The sequence below is a fragment of the Cynocephalus volans genome, chromosome 6 (assembly GCF_027409185.1).
Source record: "Cynocephalus volans isolate mCynVol1 chromosome 6, mCynVol1.pri, whole genome shotgun sequence".
Lineage (NCBI taxonomy): Eukaryota > Metazoa > Chordata > Mammalia > Dermoptera > Cynocephalidae > Cynocephalus > Cynocephalus volans.
The window spans coordinates 55,316,718-55,333,210 of NC_084465.1; the positions used below are offsets into that span (position 1 = coordinate 55,316,718).

Genomic DNA, 16,493 nt, shown 5'->3' on the forward strand with positions numbered 1-16,493 from the left:
GGAACTTGCTGAGAAGTGATTGTCACATTTATATTTAGGCATATGATTTGTTTTTCCTTTTAAACAGCTATTGCTATTTTAGTGACTTTGAAAACTGAGAATAGTAGTAATCCAGTCTTTATTTAAACTTTGGGTGTTTGATCTCTTTCCTTTCTTAGACATTATATTATATTCTGTACTGTTTTCTCAATATTTTTTAATGAACCAAGGTGTAATTATCACAACAAAAAAATACTGTAATTTTCTTTTACAGTTCCAGCCTTAACAGAGGTTTTTGTTTGAAGCCCTCTGTATAGAAGATTAAGAGTAGATAGAATAAAAATTAAATGCATGTCCTGAGAGGTTATATTTCATTATTAATATTTGTGAATTTGATTATATTGAACAGTTCAACAGTCTAAGTCACTCATGTTGTCTGTCATTTGAATTTGTAGTCTCATACAAAATTAGAAAAATAATGTTGCTTTTACTCTAGAGTCTAATTTTCTAAGAATTTCAGAGCATGAAATAGTGAGGAATGGATTATTGGAAGTTGCAACAGGTCGTACTGTCATATGAGGAAGCAGGTGAGGTGTAATGAAATAGTTTTATTAGTCAATGTGAGAGTAAATCTATTTGCAGATGAGATCAGTGCTGGGGAAGCAGAGCCAAGAGTATTCTTCAGTTTCCTCGTTCTTTTTCTTTGAACATTGCCCAAGATAATAATATCAGAAATAATTATATAAAAAATAACTTGACACCTCAATGCCTCTTGGATTTAGGGATATCCTTTTAGCGTTACCCTTAAATTTTTTCAATATTATTTGTTTTCTAATAACTTCAATGACCGAAACTAGACATTTTAAATAATTGTTTCATTCTGAGTCCTTTGGCTTCTAGATTGTTTTTGTGTTTGTTTGTTTTCTTGTTTTTGTCTTTACAGTTATGTCTGACTTTCTACACGGCTTTTTCAGAAAAGTGTGACCTTTTCATTGCAACATGTTGCTGCCTCATTCTGTACTGTGCCTCTTTTTCCATGCTTTTCTCACTGTAGATTTAGCCCTTACTAGGACCTGTTGCTTAGGAAGAGGTGTTACTAACTCAGTACTCAGAAAAAGTCATGTGCACGGTGCTAATTTCTTAACACAACTAATATGTTTGAGGAACAAAGTACTACAGTACACATCAAAACATGACTCTGCTAGGGAGACTTCCTCTAAGGGTGTTTCAGTGGATGGAGGACACCACTTAAAATACTACCTTGAAGATAAATGATTGATTAAAAGAAGTTTTCTTGGCAATAATATCATGTATATGTTAAAACAGTGGATTTCAAAGACTAATATGCATATGAATCACCTGGAAATTTTGTTAAAATGCATATTCTGGTGTAGGGACTGAAATTTTGCATTTCTAACAAGCTTTCAAGTGCTGCTGCTGATTTGTGAACCGTACTAGAGTAGCAAGGATATCTTTATATGGGTCCACTGCAAACCTTATCCTATTTAAATAAATGTAAACATAAGACCAATCCCTCACACTTAGATCAAGTGGAACATTCAAATGAGATCATAAACATTATACAACTTAATAGCCATTTTAAAGATAGCAAAAAATGTGACTCAGACAGTTTAAGTGACTTTTCCAAGGCAACAGAAAATAATAAGAGAGAAATCTGAAATCCAGATCTCATAGATGTGACTCTTATGGCATTCAGCAGCTACAAAATAATTTAGCTCAATTCAAAGCAACAAACGACTTTTTTTTTTTAAAGAAGAAGATGGTCAGGGGTTACAGTCCTGTTTTTCACTCTGAACCATAGAAACTTGGGGTGGTGTTTATTTTATTCCACTTTTTCTAAAAAACCTTATTATGCTCGGGAAAGTTTTCACAATCTGCTTCAAGCACATAAATCAGAGGTTTTCAGTAGCAGTGATGGATTCATTTTTGATCCTCTTGTACTTAAGCAGACATCTTGGTCAATCAATAAAGCATTTTGACATCAATTCTTTGCCCAAACTCCTTTATTCAATTGCAAACTCCTAAAGATATAATTTGTGAACTCCCTCTGAAATTTATCATTTGATGAAGGGCCAACCTTTTAGTTCTTGAGTTTACTATTTCCCGTCTAGACAACTACAGCATGATTTTTTTTTTGAATAACTTTGCTGTTCCTTCAATTTTTTTTTTTCAGACTGTACAAAATGATGCAGTTGCTTTTTCGCTTTTATAAAACTTTTCTCAAATAATTCCACGTTCATGTAGGAGTCTTGTTCACCCTTCCCTGACCCCTGTCTCCAGCTTCCTTATCCTTCCCTACCAGGGTATACTGTTATATATTTCAAATTCTTTTCCCAGTTTACACTAAGTTTTTGGTGATATTTGTACTGAGGAACAGTCAGACTTATGTTGGGTATTTGAAACCGGAATTTTTGTATTATATTTTTGCTAGTGGTATAAAAATTATAGCATCCTTTAATTCTATTAAATAGTACATTTTACTAATTTAAAAAAATATACTTTGTACTCCCTTTTTAAAAGATTTAAAAGTATAGTGATATATTTATATGAAAGAACTTTTTAAAAACTATTAGTATAGTAACTTAAAAAATACTTTGCTCTTTTAACATCAGTAGCATGGAACAGAAAAAAAAAAATTCCTAGGATTTGATGATGTCAGAGCATAATTCCAGATAGAAGTTGGTCATTTACTTATAAAATACTTCATTTTATAACTGTTTATGTATGTTATGAAGGAATTATGCTGTTTAATGTCATGGACAGATTAGAATATATGAATAGCTTCCTTAGGTGGTATACCTGTCACGTCCCTCTCAGAGATATTTAGAGCTTTGTTCTATTCAATTCTGCCTTAACTACTTGTTACTAGATGAAACACACCTATCTCTGATATAAATTGGTTAGTAAACATTCTTATTTCATAGTTTTAATCTTAGTTTTGGGCCTGTAATTAGAGAATTTAATTTCTCTTATGAGAATTCTGTCATGTGCATAGCAATTCTGTCTGAAAGTCCTATGATATAAAATAATATCAAAGAAAAAAGCATATAGGATTTTAATAAAATTTTACATAAAATATTGGTTGTTCTAACATAAATGTTCTCTGATGATAAAACAATTAGTATTTTAGCAGGTCTAAAAATAGAGCAAAATGCAGCTAAAAGAGAACTGTGAAATTTTTTCTTTTTGAATGGCAACTCCCTTATGAACTGACTGCCCTGCAGTTATAGGTTGGAATGCTTGCTAAGTCAACTTCTTAGGCTGGCATTACTGTGTTATCTATGGAATGCTAATTATGTTTTAAAGAGGAAATCAATTAAATATAATCTACACATCATTCTTCTCACTTTGTGTTTTATTTTTAAAATTAATCCATATATGATCTAGGTTTTAAAAAGTTTTCCTCTAAAAGAGAAAAAAAAAAACATTTAATGCTTTCTAATCACTAACGTGATTTTGAAATGCAATTAAAATAGATTATATATGTATATAAAATATAATATACATAATTTTCTTTATAAAATATAACCTCATAAGGCTCTAATTGAATGCAGAAAATGTAAATATTTGAATTTGATTATACAGATAAGTGTTAAATCCAACTTTCTAGCACATAAAAAAGTATTCTCAAAAACTTTATATAGTCGGACTTACATGGGATAAATTCAAATCTTTGGCAATTTTGTCATGATAGAATTTTAGAATAAAGAGACATTTCTTATTTTTTCAATAGCTGTATTAATACTTTTCATTTTTAATAAGATGAATATGACAATGTCTGATATATATCCCTATAATAAAGAGGTATTATTAGAAAATATTTAACAACCAGAATGGTGTGAACTCTTTTACCAGTCAAAATAAAGAATAAAGTACCTTATAAAAACAAAGTTCAGGAATGAAGGACTTGTCAGGACTGAATTACAGCCCTGTCTCCAATGAAAAATATGATTTTAGAATGTGATGGCCTGGAGATAGCTAATAACAAATAAATTTTTTCATTAATTTCTTTGTGTCTTAACACCCATGAACCGACTGCATGTGTATACCTGTTCAGATGCTTATCTTTCCTCTTGGACTTACTCATCTTCCAAAAAAAAAAAACTTTAATAATTTGGCTCAGACTTCTTATACAGAACCTTGAAATTCTTGGAGTGTAATGATTTGGTTGCATATTGATATGTATAATTTAAACCTCGTTATTATTTTTCCTAATAATACATATTATTGGTATATCAATGCAATTTGATTGAGTCCATATGTCTAACTTCTAAAACATATTTGATTTTAATTAGTGGTATCATTTGACTAAGACATGTGTCTTACACAGGCTGGTGAAGATCCCCGTTCAATATATACTTACCAGGGCCAACTGTGAATCAGAATATATAATAGTGAATGGGACAGATAGTGCAAATAGCTAAATAACACTTATGGCGGTGCTGCTCCATGTCCTCTACCTATGATAAATTCACTGAATCCTTACAACGATTCTGTGACACTTTTATAAATTCCGTGAGATTATTCTCATCTCCATGTTATTGATGAGCAAACTAAGGCATAGACAAATCAAGTGGCTTGCACAAATTTGCATGGCTAAAAAATGATAAAATTGGATTTTGAACCTGGTCACTGGGGCTCCAGAGCCTGGAATCTTAACCATGTTAATATTACCATGTTGACCCTTTGGCTTTAAATGGGATATTTTCTGATGCCTGGGAAATTTGACTGATGCTTCAAAACTAAACCGATAGGAAAAAAGATCCTCCACATTATAAGGAGAAATTCTAGTTACATCCGAGTAAGATTTATTTAAGTAGTAGGCACAGTTCACCCATGTCCACAATGTATAAGAGAATACTAGAAACTTGAATGAGTGACTCACCAAGGCAGTGAATAGTCAGCTTAGTTGGAATACTGTGATATTTTCCTTTCTTCCCCCAGCCGCCACCTCACTGCAAATGAAGAGAGCTACAGAAGTGTATCATGCTCTCCCTTCACCACTGAATGCTTTCTAAACAGCAGAAACTCATTAGGCCACCTATGGGGCAGCTAGGCTACAGCATATTAAGATAACTCATAACAGAGCCTGCAATGAATCTACAGAATCTGGAGAATATTTGTGAACAAAGCACCTGGTGTCACTTATCATCTAGGGCCACAGGGAGGGATAAGAGAAATCCATGAAGGGCAAGCAGCCTGCACTCTCACATGTGACGTGTGGCAAGGATGTAGGCATTTCCGATTGGCCAGATGAAATTGCCACACAAATAACCAGGCTCAAGTCATCTTGATAGCACCCTGCACAAGAAGGTGGCCTGTCAGGGGCAAAGGATCTCAGCAGTGGAACTCTGGGAAACTGAATGGAGCCATGAAATATGCAGGTATTCACAGGAGCCTTAGAAGAACCCATAATACAACCTGTGAAAAAATTAGCATTTGAATACTAACACATATAGCACTCAGATGGTTACAACACCAATCGCAAAAGATATTTTTCCATCTTTTCCCAAAATATGAAGGTACATGAAAACGTTCAAAAACAGAATTAAAAGATAATATAAATCTTTCTATGAACTTTTTGAAGTATTCTGTACTCTGTAGAAAGAAATAAGACCCAGAAGCAGAGGGTGGGAAGTGGAAAAGAAAGAGAGAAAGAGGAGACTATGTTCACCTTTCAGTCCCTGAGCCAAGGTCAGAGCTACACCAGCAGGTGGGGAGAAGCTTTGCATTGTACATAACATGGAAGTTTTAAATTAAACTGGCTGGACTTTTTAGTACCAAAAGGAGTTAATTAGTAAAATGATACTTGTTCTTACAACTGAAATTTATAATAAAGAATTCGATCCAAGGGATATTAAAGATATTTTAAGGCACTAATTTGGAGAAAAACAAAATAAGAGAGAGCCTCTTGCTGGTAACCCTATTGGATTCAGTTCACATATTAAAGGTTTTAAAAAACATGGCACCTCTCTTTCTGAAGCACATAGTCTGATGGGGAGTTGTGTAGTTGTGCAGGTCGTTTTTATATAATGCAAGAAGTGGAAAGAAGTATATGATTTTATTAACAGCAGGGGTATCTAAACTGGTTAGTGCATAAGAGAAATTTATGTCTAAATTGGGACCTTAAGTATGAATGTATTAGCCAGGAAAAACATGGCAGAGATGGAGTGATAAAGATTCCTATGTTAGGGTCTGAAGGAATTTAGTTCAACATGAACTTTACTCTCTGGAGGAAGATGGAACCTCAAAATGTTTTATGAAGAAATATATGAGAAACGCAGTGGATAAAAAGGACAATAGCAAACAGTGATTTTAGTTTGAACTTTAACCACTTTGTTAATTTTAAAGAGAAGGATATTTTAGTTCTCCTATAATTTTCATCAGCTTTCTCCCCTAAACCCACTCTGTCAGAGAAAAAACAATGATACCTGTTGAAGCACAGTAAGGAAGACTTTATACAGATCCATCACTGTAGGCAATGAGGGACCACTGCAATGGGATTTTGCAGTTGGGGGGAGATAGTGGGCTCAGCTTCCAATACAACTTGGGCAAGTGAGAATTTATACTCAGGGAGCAGAATTGGGAGGAGCGGTCAGCAGATGGAAAATTACTAAGAGGAAACATCAGGAGTAAGGGGAGATTCTGGCTAAACTGACCTAACAGAATTCTTGCTGAAGACAGGCCAGAGTGATCAGTTATCCCCTGGGGGATGGTGAAGGATGAGAAATCTGATCAGATATTGAGGGTGATCAGATATGAAGGGTGGGGTTTCTTAGTAAACTGGCTTAGCAGGTGTCTTTGCTAAGACTGGATTTTGCAAGGAAATGCACGGATGGGCCCAGGAGAAGATTTATGAAGCTGACTAAAGTTTGGTCAAGCAAAAAGAATAAAAATAAAAATAAGTAAATCTGGTATACTTGCTATTCTAATGAATCTTCAAGCCTTGCTTCTTTTCCAACCAAATAGTTTTCTCAGTTTGTTTTTTAGAGAAATTCTGGAGCCTCTGTGTAAATATTGCTGAGCTTCAAATTGTATATATCTACATATTTATGGTATACTCTTACAACCATCTCATTGAATCATACTGTTTTTACATTTTTGAAGATTATTTCTTAGTTTCTTGTTTTCTTTTAACCAAAATTATAGGGCAATAAAAACAACTTGACAAACCTGGGGAAATAATTTAAATGAATAAAAACATGTAACATGTTTACTAAAAGACATAAAACACCAAATCTTCAGCCTTCCTAGTTCTGTGTTAATAGCAGCTACTGCTTTTGCACCTAACCCTAAGGCTTATGAATAACCATAGTTACCTCCTTTTGTTTAACATATAATGCATGGCTATTGACCCTTCTCTGCAGATTTGACTCATGTAATGCAAGTTTCAGAAACACTACCAAGGATTTACACTGCATGAATACCCAATGGCCAAGATAAAACCGATAGTCAGGTTGACTTATTACTTAGTATTGTTTAACAAAAGTACACTTGCATCATGTGGGAATACTTCGATGTGGTGATATGATGTAGAAGACAGATACTAGCATCAATTTATTCAAAGGAAAAAAGGGTCATGTAAAGAGAAACAATCTTTATACTCAGATAACCATTACTACTAAATGTGGATACAGAGAACCTTCTTTCCTAGGTGGGATCATCTATTTGAAGAGGACTAAGAAATTCTGCGTGTTTTTATTGAGGATGTGCTTCCTAATCTAATCAAAACAAAGTAAATATATTACAGAAATATTTATATATCTATTTGCCTATTTACATCATCTATCTGAAAGAAAGTGAGCCAAGATGCCGGGTACCGTTCAAGCTTTATTAAAGGAAGAAAATCTGCTGGGCTGTACCCAAAATGAAGGACAGCCCAGGGCTGCCCTGAAAATGGGGGACATCCACAGGTGTGGGGGTGGTAGAGCTTATATATAGGTATTTTGGCAGCAGGAGCTGGGTGATGTAATTCCGGGGTGGGGATTGAGTTAGGTCATAGGAATGGAGAGTTCTGAGCATGCAGAAATGTCAAAAGTTTCATTTTCTCCGAAACCATGAGGCTTCTTGTAAAAGAGAATGGGGGAGGGGAAGGGGAGGAGGTGGATGGCGCCGTTTTGTACTTGTGCTTGTCTAAAATGGTGTTGGTTATGTTGCAGATCTATTATTCCTGCCTTTTGAGTATAGGAAAAGGGAAAAAGGGCAGAGGTCTCATTCTTCTGAAGCTATTTCCTGCTGGAGATGGGTGAAGATATGGAAAAAAATAAAAGATTTATGTTGGCAGGTAAAACAATTAGGTGGCGGGGTATTAGTTTCATGTGGGGAGGCTGTATTCCTCTGGGGAAGGGTCACTGATTCTGAGGGGCTGATGTCCTCCTCACAGGAACAATTCAGCGACCTTTTGGTTGGTGAAGCCTGTATGCATTCCTGCAACAAATTAGAGAAACACCAAAAGAGACAGGGACCAAAAAGTAGGATGAGTCCCAGTGTAAGATCTGTGCACCATGCACAAATCCCACAGACTGGGACGGCTCACTTCACAAAGACCGTAAGACTGAGACCAATGCAATCAAGCAAGAGGGACTTTATTCCAGCATGCTGGGGTCACTTAGTCTCCTGGACAGAAGTGACCCCGAGTTTACAGTACAAGCACCTTTTATACAGTTTTTCTGAACAGATCTTTGTGACAGGATGAGTTGTTGGTTATCTGTGGTGCCTTTAGATTTATGGGTAGACTTTAGCAGGCTGGTACCCCGATAGATTTGTGGCACCTTTAGATTTACAGGTGGGCTTTAGCAGGATGGTACCTCGATTAGGAACAGCGCATTTCTCAATCATTTATCTTTCCCGGGGTCTGGCCAGGTGGCTTTTAGTTAAGGAACTAGTCAGTTCCTGGAACCGGGTGGGGGGTCATTCCCTCCCTGGAATGTTTAGTGTGCTCGGGCCCACCTGACCTTTGTATGGCCCCTTAGAAGCTGCTTAACTTAAAATGTTTTTAGCAAGCATTTGTTACAAAACTGCGAATATTAAAGTTATATTTTTCTACAATTCCCCTACAATTTCCTACAATTTTCTACATCCCCTACATCAGCACAGTTTGGGGTCCTAGTAGAGGCATAAGCCAGGGTATCCAAGGGTTCAGTGAAATGTGTTAAGTTGTTTTGGGTCACCCTAGACTCATTTAATAATAACAGCATTCCTCCCCCAAGAAGAGGCAGGTGCCTTCCTTCTTGGCTGTAAGGAAGTAAAGGGCCTGACAGTTATGTCAAGTGACTGTCTAGCAACCTGTCACTGGAGGGAGGAGATTCTGTCTATACTTAGTTCTTAGAGTTTTTGATAGAATTGAGAGGCCGTAGCAGGGCCTGCTCTGCCAGTTCCAGTTGCAGGAAGGATCCCTGCCCCAATTAAAAGGTACAATTAGTGCCCTATGGGAGCAGGGGCATTTCTTGGCGGGGGGTGCAGTGAAGTTTGTCCCAGTCCCATCTGTCTGGACGGTGATGTCAGGGATGAGCCAACAGAATATGCAAGAAATTGCATTGGGGGGCAGCCAACAGGATAACGTAGTTTTACAAAGGAAAATATTCTGGTTTTAGGGCATGGATAAGGAGAGGGTAAGTGAGTGGTAGCATTTGGTGTTAGTAAGGCAAAGTATGGGCAGGCCCCACACAACACTGACAGTCCCCACTGAGGCGAGTTTAGAGGAAAGTGAAGAGATGTTTGTGGAAACATTGCGGGCTGCATCAACGGGGGTGTGTGGCAGGGCACAAAAAGTTTCTCGTGTAATGGGAGACAGATGAGACAGATGAGTCACTTGGGGACCAGTCATATTCACTGAGGACAACATCGTCCCTGCGGACCTGGAACCTCCATGTTCTAGGTGGAGCATTGAGATAGGAGGAAAAACATGGGAAGATGCGAAGCGTTAGGGAGCCAAAAGAATTTAAAGGGCACATTGCCACAATGAAATTGCTAAGAAGCATCCTACCAATGGGAGGTAAAGGAGTGCCAGGAGAAATCTTCCTATAACGTTACACTCTTTTGGGGCAGCACTGGCTAATCAATCCTGTAGCAAGTACTAGAACAGATAGTATAATAAAGGTTAGGGACGTGGGGTGGCATATACTTATCATGTCCCATGATGGCAAACCCACAATAGCAGGTCGGGACCAGTCTTGGAGCAGCTCTTGTGCGAAGGATGTGGAGCAGGCCTACGAGAGTGAGAGGATAATTGCTGGGGGAAAGATCATCCTTTTTCTGGGATTGGGGGAAAAGCGGAGGTCCTGAAGATTTTCAGTTTTGTGGGTCCTCAAATGGATGAAGTGTGAGGAGATGTCAGTCTCGGGTTTGAGTAGAAAGACCCCTCTGGCTTGGTGTTAACAGATTCTTTGGGTAAAGTCTCAGGTGCTAGTTTTACCAAGGATAAGTAATACCAAGGGGCCTTTCCTAGTACTTTTACTGCTGTGCGGGTGGTGAAAAATAAGGCCCTTCCCAGCATGGTGAGAATGGCTTTAGGATTTGGATCTTAATGTATATTTGCTGTTCCAGGCTCAGTTTAAAGTCTGAGGGGATGGTGGGGAAAGGATGAGGTAATAGAAGGTTGGCCTGTTCCCTAAGATCCCTAATGAGTGAAAGACTAGGGAGATACTGGCCTAATGGTGATGAGCTAGAAGGGAGAGGTGTGAGAGTGAAGGGCCTACTGTACATAAGTTCGAGGGGGCTGAGGCCTGTGTGCTTGCGGGGGGCAGCCCATAAGTGAGTGAGGGACTGGTAGGTAGGCCAAAACGAGGGATGATTTCTGAGGTGAGAGCATGCGTTACTGCAGTAGCATCCTCTGAAGTGCAGGGAAAAGCCTCAAAGTAACCCAAAAAGGTATCTACTAAGGTTAGAAGATAGCATGTCCTTTTGTGAGGAGGCATGTGAGTAAAATCAATTTGCCAGTCCTGGCCAGGAGTGTACCCTCTGTCCTGGTGGGTGGGAAAGGATCGGAGCAACAAGTACACAAAGGACAGTTTTGAGTGATTTGTTTTAGTAAATAGGCCATGTGGGGAGAGTAATATAAGGTCTTAGGAAAACATAGTAGGGGTTCATAGCCTATATGAACTGAATTATGGAAATCTAAAAGGATTTGCTCAGCTTGTGTGGTAGGGAGGACATAGCAACCGGAGATAGTATACCAGAGTATACTGGAGTATACCATACCTTTCTCTGTGCTCCCAACCATTGGAGATGTTGTATTTCTTAGGGTGTGTATTGGGATAAGGTTGTAGGGTCCATGAGAAGGACCTGAGCAGGAGAGGAAGTGTGGGGGCCTCGTGATTGAGCAGCCTGTTTTGTGGCTAGATCTGCCAGTTTGTTTCCCTGGGCTATGGGGTCATTGGAGGTTTGGTGTCCTCTGCAGTGTATAACCCAAACCTCCTTTGGGAGTTGTGCAGCCTCAATAGCTTGTGTTAGATTTACTATGGCATAACCTGCCTGGGCGGGTGGGCATGGAGGTTGTGCTCCCATCTATGAACCGTGTAATGGGATGCAGGGAGATGTGTGGAAAGAGATTGAGAAAGAGGTCTAAAGCCTCCATGCAGTTATGCTTTAAGGGTCAAGAGTGTTTTGGGATGAGAGTGGCTGGATTTACTGGAAGGGCAAGGTTTGAAGCAAAATTGGGAATTCGCAATGAAAGTAAGGTGAATAAGTTGTAGGCCAGAAGGGGAGAGAATTGACTTGCCCTTATGGCTGAGAAGGTCTTGACTGTTTGTTGTTCAAAAGTTAGTTTAAAGTTTTCTTGTGCTAAAAGGGCAGCTGTCACCAAGGCCCATAAACAGGGACCCATTCTCTAGCTGTGGTGTCTAGTTGTTTGGAGAGGTATGTAACCGGGGAGAAAATATCTCCTGCCTTTGTCCCAAAACCCTAACTGCCAATCTTTGGGTTTTGGTGATGTATAGGATAAAAGGATGACATAGATAGAGCTGGGGCTGTGAGGAGAGCAGCTTTTAATTGCTGGAAGGGAGAATGAATGGACTTTGTGGGATCTAAAGGAAAGGCGGGATCCCCTTTGGCTGCCCCATAAAGTGGTTTTGCTACCATGCCAAAGTTAGGAATCCATAGGCACAGATACCCCACAAGCCCCAAGAAAGAAAGGATTTCACCCTTTATGGTAGGAGTAGGGACTTCAGAAATTAGACTCTTGAACTGAAGGAGAAGAAATTTGGGCCTTTCTGGGGGACACTCAATATCCCCTGGAGGCCAGGAAATTAAGGAGAGCAACAGTGTGGGCCTGTAAACCCTCATAGGAGGGGCTACAAAGGAGGAGGCCATCCACATATTGTATTAAAGTGCTAGAGGTTAGGGGAAGTTCAGAGAAGTCTTGAGCTAAGGCCTTGCCAGAAAGTGGGAGCTATCCCAAAACCCCTGAGGTAGTACTGTCCAAGTAAGTTGTTGGGAATGGTGCATGCATGTCAGGATTAGTCCTGTGCTAAATGGTATGAACTGTTAGGCTTTATAACCAGAAGGATGGGTGTATTAGAAGGTGAGCGGGTAGGCTGTGAGAGATGAGAAGAAAGGAATTTGTGTATGATGGGCTTTAAGCTTATTAGGTGTTTGTTAGAGATGGGGTACTGTGGGACATTAGGGAACAAAGAGGGGTTCCGCAATTTAACAAGGATAGGGGAATGGTGCATAGCAATGGAGGGAGAAGAAGTGTCCCATACTAGGGATTAACCTTGTCCAGGGGGTACAGGAAGGTGGAAGCCCCAGGGGCCAGGTCTTGGTGTAGCCTGTAACAGGAGTATTGTAACTGGAGTCAAAGTGTTTAGGGTAAGAGTAGCTTTGAATTTGAAAAGGATGTCCCGTCCCAGTAAGGGGGCTGGGCATTGAGGCATTATTAAAAATTTGTGTGTGAATTGGGTGTGCTGTAGGGTATAGGAAAGGGGTTGAGTGATCCATGGGCGGTATTCTGATTCTGATCCCGTGACCCCTACTATTGTGATAGAGGACAGGGTTGTTGGTCCTGCATATTCAGAAAGGGTAGAGTAAGTGGTCCCTGTATTGATGACAAGAGATTTGCTTAACTGCTATGAGGCGAGTTACCCTGGGCTCATGTGTGGTAATCTCCATGGGGGCCTCAGGCCCTGGGCATCATCAGTCCTCCTCCTGGGCAAAGCTGAGAAGCTCCAGAAGGGATGGCCATGAAGCCAAAGGCTATAGGTTGGGGACTGGGCCACTCCCTCTCTGGCAAGTGGCACAGTCAATCCCCCAGTGACCTGGCTGTTTGCAATGAGGACAGGTTATGACAGGCCCATGCCAAGTGGCCTGGCTGACCACATTTGAAGCAGTTCCCAGGTGGCTTGCCTCTTAAGGCAGCCAGTTTTGGAGTATGTGAGCCGTGGATGGCATTAGCCAGGAGCTGGTATTTGGCCTGATCTCTGTTATAGTTTTTTCTAATATCAGGGACTGATTGGGTAATGAAATGAGAGTGTAAGAGGGCCATGCCTGCAAGGCAGTTTGGGTCTATACATGTGTATTCATGTAAAGCCTCAGAGAGGTAGGTTAGGAACTCGCTGGGATTTTCAGTGGATCTTTGTGTGATTTCTCTAAGCTTGTCAAAATTGACTGACTTGTGAGTAGCCTTTTGGAGGCCATGAAGTAGTTGTGTGATCATGTTATCCCAGAGATCTTTATTCCCATGGACAGCCTGTTAGTTCCAATTTAGGTCTGTTTAAGGAACAGCAATGGCTGCCACAGGCTGCCTATTATTTTGAGCATGTACCTGAGCTGCCATCCAGACCTGCTCCCTGTACATATACTCAGACAATTCCTTTTGTCCCAGCCACTTCACAGAAGGGTTATAAAAAGCCAAAAACTGAGGCAGGGTTGTTATCTGATGAAGGGGGAGAAGGAGAGGGGTTGAGTGGCTGAGGACAAAAATCTCAAGGCCAGGTAGAGGGAAGAGAAAGAAATGTGGAGGGCTGATGGATCAGAAGATTGATCTGAGTCTGGATGGGAAGATCGAGCATGAGCTAGGAGAATTTGAGACAAAGGACAGTTTTGACAGAGAGAAGAATTCCTTCAGAGATAGGAGAAGGCCTGAACAAGGAATCTCTGTCTTGTTGCTTCAGTGAGTATCTAAATTGAGAGTGCCATCTTGTGGCCAGTGGGATCCATTGTAATGAGGCATTTGAGTTTTATTGTCTCCCAGGAGGCCGAGAAATTGGACAGGAGATGGCCCAGAGGCATAGAGTGTGGAGGTTTGGATCATGAGGATCCCATGTAGAGGGTGAGAAAGGACAGTCAGTCCTGGTAGAAGAAGTGTGCCAACAAAGAGCGTCCTCTCTGCTGTCCACCTTCTTTTCAAAAGAAAAGCCACCAACTGGCTAGAGGAGCATCCTCCAATAGCTGGGGGCTATGAGATGAGTTCCCTCGGCCAGGCGCCTGGGCTTCATAGAGACCAGAGTCATAGAGAGTAGTGGGGGGAGCCCATAAAAGTAAGCAGGACAGACCCACTGACTCACCTTGAATTGAGGCTGGTGTTGGATGTGTTGGTCTGAAATGGCAAAAGTAGAGAGTCCCAGAGGCATCCGTTTTCAGCAGGTACAGGAAGGGTGGCCGAGGGCCTATCAACCCAAGAGAGGGGATTGGCCGCAATGTCGGGCAAAACCCTTCCTGGGTTTCGGCACCATAATGACAGAAAGTGAGGTGAGATGCCAGGTACTGTTCAAGCTTTATTAAAGGAAGAAAATCTGCTGGGCTGTACTCAAAATGGAGGACAGCCTGGGGCTGCCCTAAAAATGTGAGATAGCACCAGGTGTGGGGGTGGTAGAGCTTATATAGGTATGTTGCCAAGAGCTGGGTGATGTAATTCCGGGGTGGGGATTGAGTTAGGTCATGGGAATGGAGAGTTCTGCACTTGCAAATATGCCTAAAGTTTCATTTTCTCCGAAACCCTGAAGCTTCTTGTAAAAGAGAATGGGGGAGGGGAGAGGAAGGGAGGAGGTGGATGGCACCATTTTTTACATGGGCTTGTCTAAAATGGTGCTCGTTATGTTGCAGATCTATTACTATCTATCTATCTATCTGTTACCACAACCTTCCAATAGCTTGCTGTTGATAGATATTACAACTGTTGGTAGCTGTTATAGCTAGAATAACATTAAAGTAACTTACCCTTCAACACATCTTCCAGTATATTCTATAATATAAATACATGGTTATAATAAGGTAAACTTAATTTAGTTTTATTCCAAATTTTCAAGAAATCTGAAAATTTACCACTGGACACAAAGCTAATCTTGCTATTAACTGTTTCAAATTTGGGACATCTCTTCCCTGTAAAGTTCTTAAGTATTGCCTACATTATCAGGTTTGAAACTCACAAGAATGTCTTTAAAAATGTACTAGACAGGCTGGCTGGTTAGCTCAGTTGATTAAAGTATAGCCATACAACACTAAAGTCATGGGTTCAGATCTCCAGACCAGTCAGCCATCAAAAATAAAAAAACAGAAAAACCCTACATATAGCATGATAACAAGAACAAGGAGAAAAAGGAAAAGAAAAGCTCTATAACACCACCTTTCTTTTCTCTTAGAGCCGGATTTTGATACTGTGTTCTAAAACGCTTTAGCTCCACAGACTTCTAACATCAAATTTCTAATATCTTACAGTATCTCTACTTACCTGTCTGTACCATCTTTATACCCCTCCTTAATTTCCTATTTTGTTCCCCTATTTAAATTTTATTTCTCAAGTGAATTTTTGCAATTCTTTCATTTCTTAATTCCCATCTTTTTCACTGATATGGCTTAGTCTTAGTGGATTTTGAGAAAGCTTTTTTTTTTAATAACAACCAAAATTTAAATCAAATATGACATTTCTAACTGATAAGGTATCTAAAGCCAGCAATTTGTTTGAGTTTGTTCTATACCTATTTTAAGAAGAGGAATGTATTATTAACTTTTTAAAATGTGCTTAAAAATATGACATCTTAAGCAAGAATAAGACTACATTAATTGACAATATCATTCTATATCATGAATACCTGACTCATTTCTAGCTTATGTTTTCTGGATCAATTTTAGGACAACTCAGAGTTGTTTGTTTAAAAAGAATTTTTTAACCTGTAAAAAAAGAGCAGATCATTGCTTTTCGGCCTTTTGGCTAAGATCAAGTGTAGTATCTGTTCTTATCAGTTTAAAAAAGAGCAGATCGAACAGCTTTTCTTATCTACTAGTGAATTATTATTTTGATTTATATTTTGTGTAAATATTGCAGTATCTTAATTCATTTGTTCTATCTCTGATTCTGTTTTCACGTTGGTGAGAAAGCCATGGAGTGAATCAGTCGTATACTCAGATTTCCAGGAGGTACATGGCTGTAGTGCTGTGTGTGATAGGATATGCCAATTAATTTGGCAACTGTGGCCACTGATCCTGACAGTTTAGATCTGGAAAGTTCATTTTCTTTGGATGACAAAAGAGTCAAAACGGGAGGATGTGGAAGAATATTA

The 16,493-nt window shown here is 39.5% G+C and overlaps 1 pseudogene; it reads left to right on the forward strand.

The window, feature by feature from the left end:
- The first annotated feature begins 16,124 nt into the window (after positions 1–16,124).
- On the forward strand, positions 16,125–16,243 carry LOC134381317 (U2 spliceosomal RNA; annotated as a pseudogene).
- Positions 16,244–16,493: the final 250 nt, after the last annotated feature.